The sequence below is a fragment of the Pelophylax lessonae genome, assembly GCF_965119305.1.
Source record: "Pelophylax lessonae genome assembly, chromosome: 1".
Lineage (NCBI taxonomy): Eukaryota > Metazoa > Chordata > Amphibia > Anura > Ranidae > Pelophylax > Pelophylax lessonae.
Genome location: NC_138768.1, coordinates 473,443,244 through 473,465,547, shown reverse-complemented (window position 1 = coordinate 473,465,547; position 22,304 = coordinate 473,443,244).

Below are 22,304 nucleotides of genomic sequence, written 5' to 3'. Positions count from 1 at the left end.
TCAACTGTCTCCGGAGCGTTTGCGGGATCTGCACCTGGCGGTGCAGGACCTGCGGGCTCAGGGAGTGGTTGTTCCGGTGCCTCATCGGGACAGATTTCGGGGGTTTTATTCAAATCTGTTCACTGTGCCCAGAAAGGAGGGCAAGGTACGTCCAATTCTGGACTTGAAAGCTCTGAACCGCTTTGTGCGGGTTCGCAAGTTCCGCATGGAATCCCTGCGCTCGGTGGTGGCTGCTCTAGTTCCAGGAGAATTCATGGCCTCCATCGACTTGAAGGATGCGTACCTACACATCCCCATTTTCGAGGGTCACCAAAGGTACCTTCGTTTTGCCATTGCGGAGGATCATTTTCAATTTGTGGCGTTACCCTTCGGTCTCGCTTCGGCTTTTCACCAAGGTGCTTGCACTGGTTCTGGCCTTACTGAGAACCCAGGGTATCTCAATCCTGGGGTATCTGGACGACATTCTGGTTCGGTCTGCGACCAGTCAGGGTCTGGTGAAGGACCTGTCCGTCACGATGCAAACTCGGCAGGAGTTTGGTTGGAGGATAAACTTCCCAAAATCGACGCTGTGCCCGTCGGTTCGTCTTCCCTATCTGGGTATGATTCTGGATTCGGTTCAGGCAAGAGTCTTCCTACCGGAAGACAAGCTCAAAACGCTTCAGGTCGAAGTCAGGTCCCTTCGGGACATTCCGTGCTCATCCCTCCGGACGGGCATGAGGTGTTTAGGTTTGATGGTCTCGGCTTTCGAGGCGATTCCCTTCGCCCAGTTTCACACGAGGGATCTCCAGGCGGAGATCCTGTCCAGGCGGAGATCTCTAGATCTTCAGATATCGTTGAGTCCTCGCACGAGAAGCAATCTTCTGTGGTGGCTGCAGTCCCCGGCGGTGTCGGGGGCAAGTCTTTTCGTCCGCTTTCGTGGACGATGATCACCACGGATGCCAGCCTGTCGGGCTGGGGTGGTGTTCTGGGCGTTCTATCCGCCCTGGGAACTTGGTCGGAGGAGGAATCTTCCCTTCCGATCAACATTCTGGAATTGCGGGCAATAAATCTTTGCCTTCAACGCTGGACAAAAATTCCGTTTGAAGAAAACGGAATTTTTGTAAAATCTTACCTGTAAAATTCCTTTCTCTGAGTCCTCCGACAGTCGCCGCCTCTTCATATTCGTCACAATGGGGTAATTGACCTTTCATCCGTAGGAGTAGCTAGGCAACAGAATATGTCAATATTAAAGCTTTTAACATATCCCACCCCCAGGGGGTGGTCCCCTCAGTCAATACCCTCCTGCTTCCTGTTCCATACCTCAGTTTCAGTAGAATAGCAGTAGAGTACATAAACAAACCCCAAAAGAGGGGCGGGGGCGGCGACTGTCGGAGGACTCAGAGAAAGGAATTTTACAAAAATTCAGTTTTCTTCAATCTTCTCTGACTTCTCTAACGCCCATTGGACAGCTTCTATTGCATTGCTCCTTATGACTAATGCTAGTGTACAGCGAAGCTACATCTGCAGTAGCCATAATAGTGTCTCCATCTATTTTAATCTCATCCAATATTTGCAGGGTGAGCTTGGTGTCCTTTAGATAAGAGGTGGTATCCTTTTACCAATGGCTGTAAAAAGACATCAATATATTCCCCTAGTCGGGAGGTGAGGGAGTCTATCCCACTAACTATGGGCCTTCCCGGGGGTTTTCATTGTCCTTATGTATCTTTGGTAAGTAATATATTACAGGGATACGGCAAGAAGATGGCAATAAATATTTTGATTCCTGTTTGCTTAAGTCTCTATCAATTCCATATTTTATCAATCCATCTAGTTCCTTTTTGTATTGCTTCGTTGGATTAGTTAGAAGTTTTTCGTATGTGTCTGTTCATTTCATTATTGTACTGTTCCTTAGAGAGGACTACAATACCTCCTCCCTTATCTGCTGCGCTAAGATTTTTTTTGCACTTATATGAGTAGTGAAGTGTTTGCAGCATTTGTTTATTTATTTAGGGAGGTTGCTCGCAGGGTTCTTTATATCATTATATAATCACAGAGACATACGATCCTACATAGCAGGATCGCAAAGCCTTTGTCATTACTTCATGGAGAATGACAGACGGCTGTGTTTACATCAGCCATCTTTCTTTCTCGCTCTCTTGTGGGAGATTGCGAGTGGCCGGCAGACATCGGAGCCTCCGGTCACACGCGCTGGCTAGGCAGGGAACGAGCGGGGGCCCAGAGCGAGCCGGCTGCGGCGCGCGCATGCCCTACAGGCTCTTTGGCAAGCGATGTAGTACTACGTCACTTTGCCTGTAAGCGGCTGCGTGCCGCAGTAAATGTAGAAGAGGCAGTTGGCAAGTGGTTAAAAATGTACCTCACCCACTTCCCTGAAGCTCCACCCACTCCGCATAATTAACTACTTACAGACCGGAGGATTTGGCTGCTCAATGACCAGGCCTTATTTTTTGATTCTGCACTGCCTGACTTTAATGGACAATTGCGCGGTAGTCCGACGCTATACCTAAACTAAATTGACGTCCTTTTTTTTTCCCCACAAACAGAGCTTTCTTTTAGTGGTATTTGATCACCTGTGCGATTTTTATTTTTTGCGCTATAAGCAAACAAAAGCGACAATTTTGAAAAAATAACAATACTTTTTCACATTTTTTATATGAAATTCACAAAAAAAATGTAAAGATCAAAATCTCTTAACATTTTAGGCCAATTTGTTTTCTGCTACATATTTTTGGTAAAAAAATCGCAATAAGCGTATTTTGATTGGTTTGCGCAAAAGTCATTGCGTTTTACTATCTACGGGAAAGATGTTATTTTTACTGTTTTTTTTTTTTTTTTTTTACTAGTAATGGCGGCGATCTGCGTGGTTTTTTTTTTTTTTTGCGGGACTGCGACATTGCAGCGGATAGATTGAACCCCTAACTGACATTTGACATTTTTGGGGGTGCCGGTGACATTACTACAGTAATCAGTGCTAAAAATAGGCACTGTTGCTATAAAAATGACACTGGCAGGGAAGGGGTTAACTGTACTGGTGATCAAGGGGTTAAATGTGTCCCTAGGGGCGTAGCTTGTGAAGTAATCAGAGACATGCAATCCTATATAGCAGGATCACATAGCCTCTGTGATTACTTCAGGGAGAATGACAGGCGGCTGTGTTTTACATCAGCCGCCTGTAGGGCTGAAACAACTAATCGATTAATCGTCAACGAATCGATTATGAAAATAGTTGTCAACTATTTTCGGAATCGATTAATCGGTCAGCCGATTAGTTGTCCTGCATACAGAATGCATTATTTGTTTACATATCAGAAAATACAGCTCAGTACACCATCCATATATGTACAGTAAAACCTTGGATTGCGTGCATAATTAGTTCCGGAATCATGCTTGTAATCCAAAGCACTCTTATATCAAAGCGAATTTCCCCATAAGAAATAATGGAAACTCAGATGATCCGTTCCACAACCATTATTCATAAGTCCTTCAGTTTATAGTCCATATAAAAAGATTATAGCAATGTGATTGGTTGTGTAACAATAAAATGTCCATCCACAAATAGCCGCTTCCACAAGGGGATTGGAATCAAAATCCAGCAGGAGCTACAGGGTATCAAAGAGAAGAAAGGCGCCTCTAAGTGTAGCAATATGGTTCCATTTAATGAAGGTACAACATTTAGCAACTCACATGGTTGATGAATAAAACAGGCACATCTAAGTATGCAGGCATCTGGGGTAAAGCTGTCCACATAGACCATCTTCTGCATCGCCGGCTGCTAGTCTGTAATCCTGACCGGGAAGACCACCCTTGAGTAAAGCGATCTGAAAGCGAGGGGCAGCATGGAAGGGATGACGTAGATGGCGGTGCGGAGGATGGTCCTATGTGGACAGCTTTACCCCGAATGCCTGCATACTTAGATGTGCCTGTTCCAATCATCAACCATGTGAGTTGCTAAATGTTGTACCTTCATTAAATGTAACCATATTGCTACACTTAGAGGCGCCTCTCTTCTCTTTTATACTCAGCTGTGACTTGAGGCTACTTGTATATCAAGACATCGCTTGTATATCAAGTCAAAATTTATTTGAAAATTTTGCTTGTCTTGCAAAGCGCTCTTAAACCAAGTTACTCTCAAACCAAGGTTTTACTGTATATAGATGCCAGAGAACTTGTGAATGTGTGAGGAGCAATGCCATATGGCAAATGTAGTCCTGGGCAAGAGAAGGAACCAAGTGATTCTAAAGGCAGAGGTTTTTTTAACCTTGCTTTAGGGACACTCTGTACAGTACTATACTTTGCTGCTTCCTATAGGGGCACTTTGAAGGCAGGAGGGGTCAGAAGTGCCGTGGGGGGGGGGGGGGCGCAAAAGAGGAGAATCAGTGCTGCTCTGTGGGAAATCATTACACAGAGAGGGTAAGTATGACAAGATTGTTGTTAAAAAGAAAAAAAAATCCAACGTTTACAATCACTTTAAGGGCTCTGTGCTGGGAAGATGAGCATCTGAACCCAGAGAAGGTGAAGGCCGATAGACTAGAGGTGATATAAGGCATTACAATTACATTTAAGTAAAAGTTAACTAGTATTGTGCATTTAAAATTATTATATCCATGAAAAAAGAAAAAAAGTCTCAGCTTTTAGTACTACTTTAAAATATAAATGTTATTCCCCCCCCCCCCCCCCCCCTCCACTCTTCATAAAGCTTCATGTCTGACTCCCAGTTAAAATATCCTGCATATCCAACTTCTGGGCATATTTTTTTTTATATACATACACATGATACAAAATATAATACTTTCACTGTTTCACAGTAGAAATTATAATTAAAGTATAGTAGCGATATTTGCCATTTTTCTATTATAAAGGGCTATTTTTTTTTTAACCCCCATCATGACAGGTGATAAAAAAAAAAAAAAGCATGCTGCTGCTACTAAAGGTCTTCTGCTGCCCATACATGTATTGGATTTTTGGACAGAGATATTTGCATCTATATTTGTTCAAAAATTATTTGTATATTCGTTGAATGGACGAATGTTTGAAAATTTCACTTGCTTTTAACAATAAATTTTAAAATGAATATAACTTCTGAGCAAAAACCACATACACTATTTGTTTGATCGAGAAGTTTTCCATTCTGCTCCTTCAAATTTTCCTGTCACTGTGGTTGACAAGGAACACAGAATAGACCCCACTAATGGTTAGAAAAATCAAATTAATGTTTTTTAAAAAAATTTCAAAAAAAAATGTAGTTTGTGTATGGCCAGCATAAGTGACAGCAGGCGCTGGGAGCTTGTATCAATCTATCTGCCTATTAATAAGGGAGTCTATCATGAATATTATTATACCAATCCGGTCTGAAAATTTGCAAAACAGTGTTTTAGGTCTTTTAAAATATTGATCTTGGAGTCTGATATGTACCATATATAAACCTCTAATAATTCATATATCTGTCTCAGAGTGGATTAAATATCCAACTATATAGCTGGATAGTTATATTTGCCACTGCATATAGATATTCAAGAACATTAACTAAATTATGCACTTTTTTTTTTTTTTGAAGTTTTTATCCGATTAGTCGATTAATCAAAACAATAATCGGCCAACTAATAGATTATGAAAATAATCGTTAGTTGCAGCCCTAGCCATCTGTCCTTCTCTCTCAGCTGCGGGAGATGGCGAGTGGCCGGCGGCCATTGGAGCCGCCGGTCACATGCACTGGCTCCCCAGCCGACGAGCTGGAGCGCGAGTTCGCCTGCGGCGGCGCACGATCGCCCCCTAGCTCCACCCAGGCGAGCGCCGTACATGTACGGCACTTTGCCTGGGAGCACTAGCCTGCCGCAGATTATAGGGTCTACTTATGCATTATGAATACAGGAGGTTGGCCACTCCGTACGGTGCCATTTAGGGAATGCTTTGCATCCTCTGAATGAATGCAAAGCGTTCTCTGATTGGACAAGGTGGAGATCATGATGTCCCTACTAGGGCTGCGCATCTTCACTTACCTCACGATTCGATTGCGATATTGAGGCAACGATTAGATTCCGCGATGCATCACGATTACTGTCCACAATGTGCCCAATGCCCCTTTTAGGGAAGGGTCCCCATAGAATCTAAAGGGGGATCTATGGGGGCCCTGCTCTAAAGGGGGATCTATGGGGGACCCTGCTCTAAAGGGGGATCTATGGGGAGCCTGGGCCTGCCCTAAAGGGGATCCAGGGGAACTGAGCTCTAAAGGGGGATCTATGGGGACCCTGCTCTAAAGGGGGATCTATGGAATAGATACCCTTTAGTGCAGGGTCGCCATAGATCCCCCTTTAGAGCAGGCCAGCGTCCCCATAGATCCCCCTTTAGTAGAGCAGGTCCCCCCATAGATCCCCCTTTAGTAGAGCAGGTCCCCCCATAGATCCCCCTTTAGTAGAGCAGGTCCCCCCATAGATCCCCCTTTAGAGCAGGCCCCATAGGGTCCTCCATATATTCCCTTTAGAGCAAACAAGGCACTAGGCAGGGTCCCCCACTTCTCCTTTTAATTATCCATTCCAATTTTAAAGTCTGGAATCGCTGTTATAGGAGGACACTTGCAATGATGAATGAAGAGTTGATTTACTCACGTGACGTCTCTTATGAGAAGCTGGAACCTGGGCGGCTGGGGCATGCTGCGCACTGCTGAGACCGATCATGGCAGGCACGGGCATCAGGTTAGAAGAGTTACCTGATGCTAGTTGTAGGCCCTGGTAAGGAGCAATGCTGGGCTCTGTAGTCCCCCTAGTTGTACTATATCAGGCCCTGTAAGGAGGAATGCTGGCTTCTGTAGTCCCCCTAGTTGTAGTACCGTAGGCCCTTGTAAGGCGGAATGCTGGGCTCTGTAGTCCCCCTAGTTGTAGTATAGCAGGCCCTGGTAAGGAGGAATGCTGGGTTCTGTAGTCCCCCTAGTTGTAGTACAGTAGGCCCTGGTAAGGAGGAATGATGGGCTCTGTAGTCCCCCTAGTTGTAGTACCGTAGGCCCTTGTAAGGAGGAATGCTGGGCTCTGTAGTCCCCCCTAGTTGTACCGTAGGCCCTTGTAAGGAGGAATGCTGGGATCTGTAGTCCCCCTAGTTGTAGTATAGCAGGCCCTGGTAAGGAGGAATGCTGGGCTCTGTAGTGCCCCTAGTTGTAGTACAGTCGCCCTGGTAAGGAGGAATGCTGGGCTCTGTAGGGCCACTAGTTGTAGTGTAGCAGCCTGCTGTAATGCTGGGCTCTGTAGTGCCCCGACTTACCAGGAAGCAGAGCTGCGGCCAGTTGTGGATGAAGTAGCGGTAGGTGTATGGAGTAGGGCTCGGACAGGTCCCAGGTGATGAGCCTCATGATGTCGGGCATTTGGAGCTCGGACTCGTAGCGGATATTGTGCATGGTACAGGCGGAAAGCAGGGCGGGCAGGGCCTCCTCGGCCAGTCCATTGGGGGCGGCAGTCCGTGGGTCGGGGGCAGTTTGCTCTGCAGGCTCCCCTCTGCTCCTCTCCTCTCCCACGAGGAGCTCCATGTTCCACACGCCCGGCCGCCGCTCTCATCAAGCGCCAGCTTTGCAGTCACCCCGAATCGATGCAGAGTCGCGAAGGGTCGCATCGCGATGCATCGATTCGGCGATTATATTCCGCAGGCCTAGTCCCTACCCCGCCTCTCTACCTTGTCCAATCAGAGAACACTTTGCTTTCATTCAGAAGAAGCAAAGCATTCTTTGAATGGCGCTTGTGTAAGCAGCCAACCTCTTGCGTTCACAAGCAGGAGAGCAACCTCTTGTCCCAGGACCGGGAAGCAAGTGCAGATCTATTTTGGTGATTTCCAGCTTCCAGCAGCATTTGGCAGCTATGTTCTATACATCAATATATATTGGTCCAAGCTCAACCAATGTAACTATGTATAACATGCCAATGCCTGGAATTTTTATAGTTAGGTTTTTAGGTATGTGAGAATAATTTAGTGTTAACAGGTCGTCACACTCGGAGTGAATATTTAAAAGTTTGATCATCCTTTTTCTTTTAAATATTATGCCAGGAACTTTTTCTCATCTTTCTTCCTCTTGTGGTCTATAGAAATTTCCATCAATATTTAGAATAAATATGACCATAAAATAAATGTGCATCAGTTTTAAAGGCGTCCTATTACAATTAAAGCAAATAAAAATGAAATTTTATACTAAATTAGTTGAAAATGAATTATAAATATAGTACAAATTCATTTCAAGTATTTATCTCTTTCCTGTTTATAAAAGCCAGCATTAGTTAGATTATCCCAAGTGCAGTAATTGCTTGGTACATTGCCTTAAAGCGGAGTTCCGGCCACAAACATTTTTTACATAAAAATACACCCCTAATCCTAAGCTATCGCCAATTATCCTAACACTAACCCCACATTACAGTACATTACAGTTAAGGAAAAAAGATTAATTCTTACCTTTAAAATTGATTGCAGAGCGCGGCCATCTCTGGTGTGGGCGTCTGAAGCCGCTGTGTCCTTCTTCCTGGTTCCTTTTTCATTAAAAAGAAGGTAAGTAAAACAAAAAAAAAAATATTAATTATCCAATTCTTTTTCAGGTTTTTTTTTTACTCTAACTGTTGCTGCAAAGTTTATTTTTAGGGTGGAACTCCGCTTTAAGGATAACTAGACTCTGTACAGAGTAGCTGATCTGTTTCTTACAGTCCAGAGACTGTACTTATGTGGTCTAAGTATCAGAGCACCCATGATGGCCACTGACCTGCAACTGTGGTGCTTGCAGCATCGCATCTCCCCCTACACGTGTCAGCTCAGAATTGAGGGGGCAAGAGGCAGCTGATCTCTGTGGTGCCCATGTGGGATCCTCCTCTGGCTAGCCGGTGTCTTCCATGTGTACAGTGGAGAGGGGAGGGGCCTCCGACCCGGGCAGCTAATCGGCTTCAGCGTACAAGTGAATAGCTTTGCTTCTCCACTGAAGAGAGAAGCCGATTAGCTGCTCTGGTCAGAGGCCCCTCCCCTCTCCACTGTACACAAGGAAGTGACCTGCTAGCCGGAGGTAGATTCTGCGGCTACATATTTTCTTCGACTATCACAAAGCCAATTTCCAGTGATTTTTCCCAGGACCTGGACCGACCGGGACACTGGTCTGAAAACCGGGATTGTCCTGGGAAAAACGGGACTGTTGACAGCTATGTGTGACCACTCATAACTCTGGACATTTGTGAGCCACTCGTATCCCTTTGGAGCCAGGTCTATTTACCACGCTACTCTTCTGGCCATTGGAGTTTACATCTGTTCGTTGTGCCGTTGGACCACTGTGAGAGCAGGGGTCTCAGTATATCTGGTAAGAGGCTGTCCATTTAATGTGGTGGAGGTGCCTGTTCATTTGGGTCACTTGTGTCCGTTCATAGCATGCACACTGGAAGGTGGAGGGTTCCCGTTTATTAACTGGACTGATTGTCATTACTTTAAAGCGCTGCATTTTATTTTACAGAGTCAGAATGAAACCCCCCCGAAGCAAGTCTAAGCCTCCACAGAAGATGTCACTGCCACAAACACGTGCAGATCCTGGGCCAAGCAGAGAAGGCGGCTCCCAAGGGGAAGGCAATCCCCTCCCACAGCAACGTAAGCATTATCGGCCTGGTGCAGGCGCAGATCCCGGGCCAAACAGAGAAGGCGGCTTCCAAGGGGAAGGAAATTGCCTCCCACAGCAACGTAGGCGTCTGTATCAGCCTGACACGCGTGAAAATCCCGGGCCAAGCAGAGAAGGCGGCTTCCAAGGGGAAGGAAATCGCCTCCCACAGCAACGTAGGCATCTGTATCAGCCTGACACGCATGAAAATCCCGGGCCAAGCAGAGAAGGCGGCTTCCAAGGGAAAGGAAATCGCCTCCCACAGCAACGTAGGCGTCTGTATCAGCCTGACACGCGTGAAAATCCCGGGCCAAGCAGAGAAGGCGGCTTCCAAGGGGAAGGAAATCGCCTCCCACAGCAACGTAGGCGTCTGTATCGGCCTGAAGCGTGTGAAAATCCCGGACCAAGCAGAGAAGGTGGCTTCCAAGGGGAAGGAAATCGCCTCCCACAGCAACGTAGGCATCTGTATCGGCCTGACGCGCGTGAAAACCCCAGACCAAGCAGAGAAGGCGGCTTCCAAGGGGAAGGCAATCCCCTCCCACAACAACGTAGGCGCCGTTATCGACCTGGCATACGCGCACTCATGGAGATAAGACGCCATCAAGAGTCAACAAACCTGTTGATCACAAAAGCCCCCTTCGCCAGACTGGTGAGGGAAATCTGTTTGGAGCGTACCGGTGGAATTAAATTCCAGTGGGAAAGTTCAGCAATACTAGCAGTACAGGAGGCAGCTGAAGCTTTTTTAGTGGATCTTTTTCAAGAATCTCACCTTTGTACTTTGCACACCAGAAGGGCCACCCTCTTTTGCAATGACATGCAGCTCGCGTGCAAGATACAAGGAATTTCATAATTTGGTATTTTTTAGGGATGCACCAAAATTATCGGCTGAAAACGAGCCTATCCCATTTTGGCTGATAATGGGTTAACATTGCCGAAATTAATATGGCCGCCGTGAGGAAGGAGGAGGGCGCAGGGCAGGTTTTAAAAGTCCCGCCTCTGGCCGGCTGCCCGCCTCTCAATGGCGTCCCTACTACTACGATCTGTGTATGAATGAAGGGACATACCAGGCGGGAGGGCGGGGCGAGCGGCCGCTAATAGATAGAACTATGTGATCCCACTATGTGTGAATGAGAACTGACCTGACACCGGGCGGGGGGAGCGGCCGCTAATAGATAGAACTATGTGATCCTTCCCTGTCAGCTCAGCGGGACTGTGTGTGAATGAGAACTGACCTGACACCAGGCGGGGGGAGCGGCCGCTAATAGATAGAACTATGTGAGCCTTCACTTCCCTGTCAGGCATGTATCTCTGCTGACAGGGAAGGATCACATAGTTCTATCTATTAGCGTCCGCTCCCCCCGCCCGGTGTCAGGTCAGTTCTCATTCACACACAGTCCCGCTGAGCTGACAGGGAAGGATCACATAGTTCTATCTATTAGTGGCCGCTCGTCCCGCCTGGTGTGTCACTTCATTCATACACACATCGTAGTAGTGACATCACCGGGAGGCGGGCCGCCTGCCAGAAGCGCTTCTTTTGAATGAAGGACACTCGAGGAGGGACGCTGAGCCAGAGGGGGGGAGGGTGTACTGCCGAGGGGGATGCTGAGGCAGTGAGGTGGGGGGGGGATGGGGGAGAGCTGAGGCGGCTTACCAATGGTATTTGTATTATGAAGCATGAGGGGTTAATGCATTGTCACTGCAGGTCACTGATGCATTAGTGACCGACCAGTGGCAGTTAATTAACCCCTTTGTGCTGCATTAGTGCAACCAGTATCAGTGTTAATTAACACTGGTTGCACTGATACTGATTGCACTAATGCAGCACAAAGGGGTTAATTAACTGCCACTGGTCGGTCACTAATAGATGAGTGACCAGCAGTGGCAATACATTAACCCCCATCATGCTGCATATTACTAATACCATTGGTAATTAAATTAACCACTTGCCAACCCATCGCAGTACATATACTGTGACAGGGTGGCAGCGACAGGTGTACGTCGCTGCCTGTTTTTGGTGTATGCCCCTCTTCTATCTATTTTAAATTTTTTTGGGGGGAAAAGTCATTTTCGGTTACAGTTTTCGGTAGAGATGCACCGAAATTTCGGCCACCGATAGATTCGGCCGAAAATGGGCCTATCCCATTACGGCCAAAAAGGGGTTAAAGTTGCTGAAAATGTATGGCCAGTAATAGCTGTAAAAAAATAGCTCTTCACTTCCCTGTCATCTCCGGGTATCTGTCTGGTGACCGCTGCGATGTGATCCTCGGCGCCGGACGCTTCCCGCAACGGTAGTCCTGGTTCCCGGTTTCCCTCCGTGACTGCCAGGGGTGAAGAAAAGAGCCGTCACCGGCTATCAGGTAACCGGGAACAAGGACTTCCGTTGCAGCTACATATGATGCACGGCGCATCCCCTCACTAGGAATAAGTAAGTGGATCTCTGTATTACCCGTATATACCTGACACAAGTCCCCTACTACCGACAGTCACACTGAGTCAGCGGCGGAGATTTCTCCACAGCTGTTAACCTGCACACGAGCTCCAGATACTCCCCCCCCCCCCCCCCCCTCTCCATACCCATCCTCCGCAGCCATGGACATTCCAGTCCCACTATCCATACCAGAACTCGTTACATGAATAAGTCTAAATAATAGACACAGCATTGCAATTGCATGCCCAGCAACAGAAAATCACCACACTGGTTAAATTGAGTCGGCTGCACCCCGTACAACAGTAAGATAATTTGTTGAATACACCGACATTGTGTCATTAGTGCACGTCCGTGCACTCGCAGGATCTGCTACATTCTTTCCATATTAACTGATGCTGCAGGGATCCTCTACCCTCATTTGCTACCGAGCTTCCACAGGAGAACAAGGAAAGAACTTATACTATTCAGTATCACATAAATATGGAATTATCCAAGTGAACTTTTGCTCTGTTTTTTCCCTGACCAAGTCAATTTTGCACAGGCCGGTTTTGTTTATTATTTGTTGTTCTATGTTACATTGTTGGTAACACACAAGCATACTGCACGGCAGTGTATTACACTGTATAATTAATAAATAGAAGATCTATGATTACACACATTCCACTCTCCCTTGTATCATTTTTACCAACTAAGAACCATTCTTTTTTCCTCTGCGGTCTTTGCAGAAATATTTTTGTCAGATATGCATCATGGTTATGTTGGTATAATACACACTAAAATATAAGGGTATCACATAGATCCACCACATACTCTACCCCCAAACCCACCATCTCTGAACCACTAGAGGTAAATAGGAGGCTACAAATAAAAGAGAAGCACTCTTATTAAATGTAAAGGCTGCAATGAATTATCCCCAGTATGAATAATAAAAAAAAAAACAAAAAACTTTCTCCCCTTTTTGCATGCAAGAAAAATTGTCTCTCTCTCTCAAAATATAACACCATGATTATGAGAGAAAGAGAGAGACATTTTTCTTGCATGGAAAAAGGGGAGAAAGTTTTTTAGATTGTTTTTTTAATTATTCATATTGGGGATAGTGGTGGTTTATTCATTGCAGCCTTTACATTTAATAAGAGTGCTTGTCTTTCATTTGTAGCCTCCTCTATACCTCTAGACTGCACAAGAACGTGTATCAAGAAAATGTGCAAATAATGCAACAGATCAACAATAACTTTGTAGTAATAGATGTGCAAATAGGACAATAAGTGCTGACAAATGGTTATAATAATTTCTTATACCCATTTTTCAGCACTTATTGTCTTTTTTGCACGTTATGATTATAAATTTTTTCTTGATTTGTTGTGAATTATCAGTATGCGAATCATGGCATTAGTGCAACCAGTAATAGTGTCAGTGCAACCAGTGTTCATTAACACTGACACTGGTTGCACTAATGCAGCACAAAGGGGTTAATTAACTGCCACTGGTTGGTCACTAATGCATCAGTGACCAGTGGCAATACATTAACCCCCTCATGCTGCAAAATACAAATACCATTGGTAATTAAATTAACCACTTGCCAACCCGTCACAGTACATATACTGCAACAGGGTGGCAGCTACAGGTGTATATCGCTGCCTGTTTGTGCGGTATGCCCCTGTTCTATCTATTTTAAAATCATTTGGGGGAAAAAAGTAAGTTTCGGTTTTTGGCCAAGGGCATCCTGCATTTTCGGTTTCGGCCCAGAATTTTCATTTCGGTGCATCCCTAGTATTTTTATACCAAATTACCTAACAACCTCTACTGTATTGAGAGTTTCTGGACAGTTTTATTTGGCTTGCTCTTGGCATAGATAATTAGTAAACTGTTTGTTTGTATATAGAAATATGTTTCTATATGTTTCTTTGTATATAGAAGCCAAACAACACACACATGGTGTAATACCGCTTACAATTAAAATGTATTAAAAATGGGGGGTCATATAAACTTACAAACATCCATGTAAATCAGCACAAAAAGATAAAGGAATTAGTGATCGACCGCTATTGTTTTTTTAATACCGATATTTTGGTCATCGGATATCGGTATTGGCCGATATTTTCCGACATCTTAAGACAATTAAGAAAACTTTTTTTTTTACAAAGGTACTCCTTGTGGAGGGATCTGGGGGTCTAAAAGACCCCAAACCCCTCCTCGGCACTGAAAAGCATTCAAAACGCTAAGTTTAGCTGTTTTGAATGCTGTCCGTTTTTTTAATTCAGCGCCGAGTACCCGGAAGTGATGTCTTGACATCACTTCCTGTTTTTTTACATGGAGACCCAATCAGAGCCGAATGCGGCTTTGATCGGGTCTTTTAATCGGCAGTGGAGGTAGGATACCCGGGTATCACTCCAGTACATGCACTTTCCCTAAAAATCGGTAACCTCAGGGTTCGATTCTGATATACTGGGGAAAGTGCATATCGGCCCCCGATATATCGGTGTTGTCGATAATCGGTCGATCCCTAAAAGGAATTATGGCAAATACCGTGGTCCTAACGGTATTTGCAATCGAATGGTCCACAGTATTAGGACCATGGTATTTGCTATTCGCCATCATTCCTTTATCTTTTGTGCTGATTTACATGGATGTTTGTAAGTTTATATGACCCCCCTTTTCTTAACTACTTGCCGCCCGCCCACCGTCAAATGATGGCGGATCGGTGCAGCTCTCGTTCTGGGACGACGTCATGTGACGCGCCACAGAACAGCCACTCTCACACGCCAGTGGGGGCACACAGTGCGGTGATCATGGAAACACGGCGCAACCCCTGATCTTGGTAAAGGGCCAATGACATGGCTCTTTACCCATGTGATCGGCTGTGTCCAATCACAGGCGGTCACATGTAAACGAGGAAGTGCCGTTTATCTGCTCTCCTCACCTCACATTGTCAGAGTGGGTGGTGAGGAGAGCCGATAAGCGGCTTCTCCTCACAGGGGAGTCTAGGACAGGTAATCAGGGCACTGATCATCAGTGCCCTGTTTACTGTAAAGTAAAAAAACTGCCCATAAGTCCCCCCAATCAGTGCCCATAGTGTTGCCAGTCAGTGCCTGCTCATCAGTGCCGCCTTTCAGTACTCATCAGTGCGGCATATTAGTAACTTCCAGTGGCGGAACTACCAGGGGTGCAGTAGTCGCACTTGTGACTGGTCCCTGGAGTTCTGCCACTGAAGGGGGGCCCGCTCGCCCCTGTTCTCCCACTTTGAGGGGCCCGCCCGTGCTGCTGTTTAGGGACCCACCCGTCCGTCCGTTACACAGTGCAAGGGAGAGGAGCCGTGCAGACGGCTGCTGCGTGGGAGGGGGCGGAGCTAAGCGGAATACTTTCTCTGTCGCTCATTGACAGACGCAGATTCCATCTCTTGATATCCGTAGGGTATTACTGCCCCCTACAGGAGTAGGACACTAGGCAGAAAAAAAGTTCTGGCTACACCTATGGGCAGTCCCAGGGGGTCTACCCTCTCTCTCCCTGCTATAGGATGTCAGTTTTTTTCTGCCTAGTCAGGAGTAAGGACCTAAGTTCCTTGCTGGGATCTCTGGTCCTGGCAAGTTTTTTAGATAAATCTTTTTTTAGCCAGCTTTTTTTCTCCGAATTGTTCCTGTGAGATCTACAAGTAATTATGGCGGATCTGGACGACGGGCTGGATGCTGAGATCCAGTGGTCACCCCAGTCGGCCTACGAGCGCGTGCAGGCCCTAGCTCCGCGCTGGGTCGGCCGCGACATATTCCCACTGGACGGGGACTGGCCCGCGGGTTAAACGTCCCGCCGAGTCGCATACGAACGGTCAGCGGCCGAGTCGCAGCGTCCCTTTTGGCCGACACTGGGAGGCGAGAAGTTTTGTCTGCAGTGGCGCCCGCTCTGTTCCGGTATGGTGAGTAAATGTTTCCCCCCTTTCCCTCATGGCTGACTCTGGGGTGGACCCGGGCCCCTCCCTGGGACGGTCGGACCCCCATTTCTTTGGGTTCTCCTCTGTGCACCCCCCTTCTGTGGTGTCCCTCCATCCCCCCCTCCTCGGGGGGGAGGTGTTTGTGTGTGTGTGTGTGTGGGGTGGCTGGCAGTTCATGCAGGCCGCTGCGGGGGATGAGGGGTCCTGACGGTGCGGACGGCTGTTGTGCGGGGGGGCCTCCTCCCTGGCTCCCCAGGGCCTACCTGCTGATCGATCGCCTGTTAGTGTTGGTGGGGGACCCCCCTTCCCGCCGCAGCGCGCGGGCCGCCATTTTCTTGTAGCCTCCTCGTGTAGTTCATGGCGGCGGCCATCTTGGTACACCCAGCTCGTTTTTTTTCCAGAGCTGGGCTGCAGTTGGGAGTTCCTGGAGGCGTGTGAGGGGATGGAGCCCCTCCCTAGACCCGGGCACATCGCTCCACAGGCCTTCCTTTCCATGCAGACAGCGCTGCTGAGCAGTCCTTTGAACTTCTGGTGCATCGGGTGGTGAGCCTTTTGGGGGTCTCTCTTCTCTCTCTGCGGGGGTCTCTAGGCACGCTGCCTGGCCAATGGGGGGCGCTGTTGCGCTGGGAGACATTTTCAAAAAAATGTCATAGTTTGCTGACTGGTTCCCCTGGTGTACCATGGACCCTGCTGCACATGTGTCCCCACCTGATCCCCCCGAGGTGGCTGCAGGGCCCTCCGGTCCCCAGCTCACCATTGATGCACTTTCGGCGGTCCTGGAGTCATTTGTGTCCCGGAGGGAGGTGGTCTGTCAGGGACGGGGGGCTAAAAAGCGATCCCCGCCTACCCCTGTCTCGTCTGATGCCTCTGATTCTGAGCCAGTCGCTGCTGACGCGGGTCTCTCCTCTGGGGCTGCTGTCTCGCGCCCCGTGTCCTCTGATAGTGAGGATGACCTTTCTGCCTCCGCTGTAGAGCAGGACAAGGCGCTGGTGGACGCGCTGATTGTCTGTCCGGGAGACCCTAAAGCTGGAGGTTGCAGCTGCCGATGCGACTGATACGGAAGTTGCCTTTGGCACTCGCAAGCCCTCCAGGGTGGCGAAGGTTTTTCTTTTTCCCAAATGCTTTGACAATATCATTAAGAAGGAGTGGGTCAGTCCGAAACGACCCCCTGGGATGCCCAAACGGATTGCTAGGGGCTACCCGTTTGAAGAGTCTCTCCTTAAGAAATAGACGGTGCCGCCTTCGGTGGACCTGCCGGTCTCCAGGCTAAATAAGGCTACTGTTATCCCGTTAGAGGATTCCCCATCCTTTAGGGATCCGGTTGATTGTAGGGCGGAATCTGTGTCCCACTCTATATTCTCCCTGGCGGGGTCGGCCTTCAGACCAGTGTTTACCATTGCTCTGGTTTTGCAAACATTGACGGAATGGGCCTAGTTGTTACGCCGTGACCTGGAGGGGAGAAGCCTCCCCCCTGCTGTTGCGGAGTTGCTGGACCAGATGGTGCAGGGGCTGCAGTTTGTTTGTGACGCCGCGCTGGATGCTGCTTCACTGCTGGGACGTGTGTCGTTCTCAGCGGTGGTCCTCCGGCGCATGCTATGGTTGAAGTGCTGGTCGGCAGATCAGGCTTCCAAAAAAGCCTTGACTTATCTCCCTTTTCAGGGGGATCGCCTGTTTGGTGCTACCTTGGATGAGATTATCAAAGGTCTCACTGGGGGGGAAGAGCACCTTTCTCCCGCAGGCTGCCAAGGGTAAGGAACCTCGTCGCAGACTGGGACCTTCCTTTTCAGCCCACAAGAAGTTTTTTCGTTCCTCCGGGGCGGGTGACAAGGCGAAGCCCTCCAAGCCCCCCTGGGGGGTTTCAAGAGACCCTGGTCTGGTAAGCAAAAATCCGGTCCTTCCAGACCTGAGGATAAGTCCGCTTCGGCCTGAAGGTGCGCCCCCACCCATGTCAGGGGTGGGGGGGGGGCGTCTTCGCCGGTTCCCGGACCCATAGCTCTCCAGGATTCAAGACAAATGGGTTTACGAGGTCATACGGTCGGGATACAAGATCGAGTTTCGATCAGTTCCACCGGTGCGGTTCTTCCCTTCCAATGTGCGACTGTCACCGGATCGCCTAAGGGCTCTGTTGGGGGCAGTGCAGGACTTGTTACAACAGGGAGTGGTAGTTTCGGTTCCCTGTGGGGAACGTTTTCGGGGCTTTTACTCAAATCTGTTCAGTGCCCAGGAAAAAGGGCAAGGTGCGTCGAATTCTGGACTTAAAGGCACTCAATTGTTTGTCCGGGTGCAAAAATTCAAGATGAAGTCTATTCACACAGTGGTGGCCTCCCTGCATCAGGGGGACTTTCTGGCCTCCATAGACATCAAGGATGCCTATCTTCACGTTCCCATTTACGCAGGACACTAATGTTTTCAGCGCTTTGCTGTGGGAGAGGACCATTATCAGTTTGTGGCATTACCCTTTGGTCTCGCCTCAGCTCCCCGGGTCTTCACAAAGGTTTTGGCCCCAGTTCTGGCGCTGTTGCGGCAGCGGGGCATATCGGTTCTGGGCTACCTGGACAACCTCCTCCTCCGTGCGGAGTCTCCGCAGGCTCTGTCGTCAAACTTTGAGATCACCATGACCTCTTTGGAAGAGTTCGGGGTGCCTTGTGAACCTGCAGAAGTCATCCCTGGTTCCCTCCAGGAGGCTGGACTATCTGGGCCTGACTTTGGATGCGTCCTTGGCCAAGGTGTTTCTCTCTGCAGAGAAACTCCAGAAGATACAGTCGGCGACTCAGCTGTTACTGTCCGCCAACTGGCCGTACCTTCAGACCTGCATGAGGGTTCTGGGACTGATGGTGGCGTCTTTCGAGGCAGTACCTTTTGCTCAGTTTCTTACAAGTACTCTCCAAAAGGAGATTCTTCTCAAACCGGAATACCGATTCCCTGGACAATCGGATGCGGCTGAGCGAGCGGACCAGGGAGTCCCTGGTTTGTTCCGATTTATTGGACGATTGTCACCACGGATGCCAGTCTATCCGGGTGGGGAGGGGTTCTCGGTAGGCTGTCTGCTCAGGGGCTCTGGTCCCTGGAAGAATCCAGGTTGCCGATAAATGTGTTGGAACTGAGAGCGATCAGGCTTTGCCTGGTTCACTGGAACGAGCGTCTTCGGGGCTGCCCGGTTCGGATTCAGTCGGACAATGCCACGGCCGTGGCCTATGTCAATCACCAGGGGGCACCAAGAGTGTTCTGGCGGCCGTGGAAGTGGCCGGCATCCTTCGTTGGGCGGAACGTTTTGTTCCGGCTCTCTCTGCGGTTCACATTCCGGGCATGGAAAATTGGCAGGTGGATTTTCTCAGCCGTCAGACCTTGGATCAAGTTGAATGGTCTCTTCATCCAGAGGTGTTTCACCAGTTGTGCCTTCATTGGGGCACCCCATATGTGGATCTGTTGGCGTCTTGGCTCAACAGGAAAGTGCAGAGGTTTGTAGCCCGCTCCCGCGATCCTCTGGCGGACGCCACATACGCACTGGTTGCCCTGCGGGGGCAGTGTCAGCTGCTGTATGCCTTTCCTCCTCTCCAGTTGCTGCCGAAACTTCTTTGCAGGATAGAGACGGAAGGAGTGGTGTGAGTCCCTCGGGGTTCCTCCACGCTCGGTGGCTCGGATCTTGGCCTTCCTGCAATGGGGGGTTGAGCAGAAGCTGGCCTTGAGCACTATCAAGGGTCAGGTTTCAGCCTTGGCGATTTTCTTCCAGTGCCCACTGGCCACTCATTCCCTGGTGCTGAATTTAATCGGGGGGGGGGGGCGGCACCTGGTTCCTCCGGTGCGCTCGCCCTTGCCGCCCTGGGACCTTAATTTGGTGTTGTCGGTTCTCCAGAAACCTCCTTTTGAAAATATTAGGGAGATTCCCTTGCTTACCTTATCCCAGAAGGTGGCCTTTTTGGTGGCTATCACTTCTGCGCGCAGGGTGTCGGAACTGGCTGCGTTGTCCTGTCGTTCCCCCTATCTGGTGGTTCATAGGGATAAGGTGGTTCTTCGTCCGAATCCATCCTTCCTTCCTAAGGTGGTTTACGGTTTTCACTTGAATGAGGATATTGTATTGCCTTCCCTGTGTCCTAAGCCCAGTCATCCTTGGGAATTTGCGTTGCACTCCTTGGATGTGGTTCGGGCAATCAGGGTGTACTTGGCTACTACTGCCTCCTTTCGTAACTCTGATTCGCTTTTTGTGATCACGGATGGCCCTAGAAAGGGGTTTCCTCCGTCTGCCATGACTATCTCCAGATGGATCAGGCAGACGGTGGTGCAGGCTTATTCTATTAAGGATCGGGTTCCTCTGTTCCCTGTTAAGGCGCACTCTACTCGGGCTCTTAGTGCTTCCTGGGCTTTCCGCCATCAGGCGTCGGTGCTTAAGGTTTGCAAGGCGGCTACCTGGTCGTCTGTTCATACCTTTACTAAATTTTATAAGGTTGATGTGCTGGCATCGGCGGATGCCTCTTTTGGCCGCAAGGTTTTGCTGGCTGCTGTTTGAGGGGACCTTTGGTCTACCTCAGGGGGTTCTGTTTTTTTCAGGTGGGTCTCATCTTCTTGTTTCGATGAGTCCTCTGTTCTTCTGGTTGGCTCTGTTTTGGCCTTCTGATTGGGTTTTTTTTCTGTCATCCCACCCCTCATTTATTGCACTGCTTTGGGACGTCCCTACGGATATCAAGAGATGGAATCTGCGTCTGTCAATGAGCGACAGAGAAAACTGGATTTTTGACTTACCGTAAAATACTTTTCTCTTAAGCTCATTGACAGACGCAGTACCCGCCCCTCTATTTTGAGTTGGGTTGGTTTGATTTCTCTGACACTGCTTTGTTACATAACTGACATCCTATAGCAGGGAGAGAGAGGGTATACCCCCTGGGACTGCCCATAGGTGTAGCCAGAACTTTTTTTCTGCCTAGTGTCCTACTCCTGTAGGGGGCAGTAATACCCTACGGATATCAAGAGATGGAATCTGCATCTGTCAATGAGCTTAAGAGAAAAGGATTTTACGGTAAGTCAAAAATCCAGTTTTTCACTGAAGCCTGGACTGCTCCCGAAGTCAATCTATGTGCGGAGTCGGACACTGACAGAGCCAGCTGACACGAATAGAGTGAAAGGGGGGGGAGCTCTACCCTCTGCAAGGAGACCCATGACACACCGACATCTGTGGAAGTACAGTACATGAGCACTGAGAGGAAATCCATGACCAAGTAAGTAACTAACATATGTCAGTGCAACGGATCCCATCCTTCACCACCTCTGCCTCTTACTAATCACCCTCCCCCCTCACCACAGATCTAATCCTTATTTCCCCCATCACCTCTACAACAGAGGTGATGGGGGATTGAGATGAGATCTGTGGTGGTTGTGAGGGGGGATGGCACCACTGGTGCCACCACCCTTATCACCAACGCTGCCACTAATCCCCCCCTAAACTGCCATCCCCCTTCACTGCCGCTGCTGCCACCCCGCTCACCACCACCGCTGCTACCCCGGCCCCCCACTGCCGCGGCTATCACCCCCCTCACCGCCACTGCTGCCACCCCCCCCACTGCCACTTCTGACACCCGCTCACCACTGCCAACAATCCCACCCCCCCTTCACTGCCACTGATCCCACCCCCTTCACCACCACCGCTGACACTGCTTCCACCCCCCTTCACTGCCGCTGCTGCCACCCCCCTCACCACTGCTACTGATCCCACCCCCTTCACCACTGCCACTCATCCGACCCACGGATGCAGTTCTCCCTCCTGCCCCCACCATGGATGCTGGCCCCCTCGAGATTGCCGCCCCCCGTGGATGCTGTCCCCCCCTCGCGCTGAAACCCCCCCATGAATGCTGGCCCCCTAGCGCTCCCCCCTCTCTCAGCGCCCGTGATTTGCAGCTCCGCCCACCGCTACTTCCGGGTTTCGCCACATGGAGCCGTGGGCGGCAGGGAGGGAAGTGCTTGCGGCGGTACTGCCTGTCCAGAAGACCAGAGAACATGGGATGCTGAGCCAGGAGGAGGCGGTGCTGTGGCTGCTGGGGGGGAAGGTAAGTGCATGGAGACCTGTGTGCTGCTGCTGTGCCTTATGTTACCCGACACCCTGCTACCCTCTCTAGCCTTACACCTTGCTACCCCCCCTCACCTGACACCCTGCTACCCCCCTCACCTGACACCCTGCTACCCCCCCTCTGACACCCTGCTACCCCCCCTTACCTGACACCCTGCTACCCCCCCTCACCTGACACCCTGCTACCCCCCCTCACCTGACACCCTGCTACCCCCCCCCACCTGACACCCAGTCCCCCTCACCTGACACCCTGCTACCCCCCTCACCTGACATCCTGCTACCCCCCTCACCTGACACCCTGCTACCCCCC